We start from the raw sequence: 1,593 nt of genomic DNA, 5'->3' as shown, positions 1-1,593 counted from the left end.
GATTTTTCTTTTATGCCAAAAATCATTAGGATATTAAGTAAAGATCATGTTCCATGAAGATATTTTGTAAATTTCCTACAGTAAATATATCAAAACTTAATTTTTGATTAGTAATATGCATTGCTAAGAACTTAATTTGAACAACTTTAAAGATGATTTTCTCAGCATTTTGATTTGTTTGCACCCTCAGATTCCAGATTTTCAAATAGTTGTATCTCGACCAAATATGGTCCGATCCTAACAAACCATACATCCATGGAAAGATTATTTGATGACCGGTTATGACTGGTTTTGTGGTCCAGGGTCACATATGTGAATGAGTTGAGTTTGTTTTGTTTCTGCTCCAGTGACGTGGCACATTAAAGCTTCTGGCCAACGTCAGAAAGCATTGAAGGGCATTAAGCAGGAAGGAGATCAGCAGAAATGGTAACTAAACCCCATGACTGTTGCATTTGTGCCAAAAGCAGTTGACTGCTTTGTACTATACATTTGTCTGTGTCTACAGTCATTGCATATTTAAGATAAATTAATATATGTCGATGTGTGTGTTGTTTGTTGTCCTGTTCTGTTGTCCTTCGTGTTGCCTTCTGTTGTTTATGGAAGGCTGTTTTTAAAAATGATGGCTTTACGATTGTGCCAAAAAATGCTTTGTACAATCATCTATGTCTACTGTTGTTTAATTTGCGTCATCGTCCCTGTCAGGCATTCAGCTCAGTTTTATGCTTTATAAGTTACTGCTCTCAGTGAACGTCCTGCAGTGCATTTTACAGACATCCGATTAACAAATAAAATGTTTAGATTTTTTCCCATAATGAGTGTTCTCAACATCTCTCTAAAACTAAATATTATCTTATGACAAAGCATGAAGATGAAACTTAAGGACTATGAATGCATGGAGAGGAAGACATAACAAAACAAAACAACAGTAATAACAGTGATAACAGTAGAAATAGACAAGTGTATTGCATGAAGCAGTCAACACTTTAAAAAAAAATAGAGTTTCATGGCTAAGGCCGAACAATGTTATTTGGTTGTGTGTTTGATTTCCACCAGCTTGAGTTTGACTTTGAGATATCTCAGCCATTATATAGTACTAGACACACTAAAATCAGTGTACAAAGCAGCTTAGATCACCCTCATTTATCCCATAATCCCTTTCAACCCCCATTTTCCTCTCCATTTCACTGTCCTTAGTAACATTCAAACCATTATCCTACAAAATCTGGCATTACCAAGATACTCCTCCAAGAAAGATTTTTTACAAAGCACTTCAGTATTACAAGCACACTATGAGGTGTGTCCCACTGTTAAACCTGTTATACAGGTCTGTTTATGAATTTCCCTAAGATCACAGTACATACACAACCCCATTCCAGCCCAGTCACGCTAACCAGTGTATGATCCATAAGTAAACACACACTCCTCTCTGTTTCAACTCAAGCACTCCATACAAAACTCAAGAAATGTATTAGCATATTCCGTTTTCCTTAGTTAGACTATTGACCTCTTCTTTTATTCATTGACCTCCTCCAATTCTGCCATCATTGAAAGCACCATAGACCTGGATCAGGAGTAGATGCTGTATGTAATTTT

Source organism: Sinocyclocheilus rhinocerous, unplaced genomic scaffold, assembly GCF_001515625.1.
Source record: "Sinocyclocheilus rhinocerous isolate Xijiao unplaced genomic scaffold, SAMN03320098_v1.1 scaffold1596, whole genome shotgun sequence".
NCBI classification, from domain to species: domain Eukaryota; kingdom Metazoa; phylum Chordata; class Actinopteri; order Cypriniformes; family Cyprinidae; genus Sinocyclocheilus; species Sinocyclocheilus rhinocerous.
Note: the sequence above shows the minus strand (reverse complement) of the source record.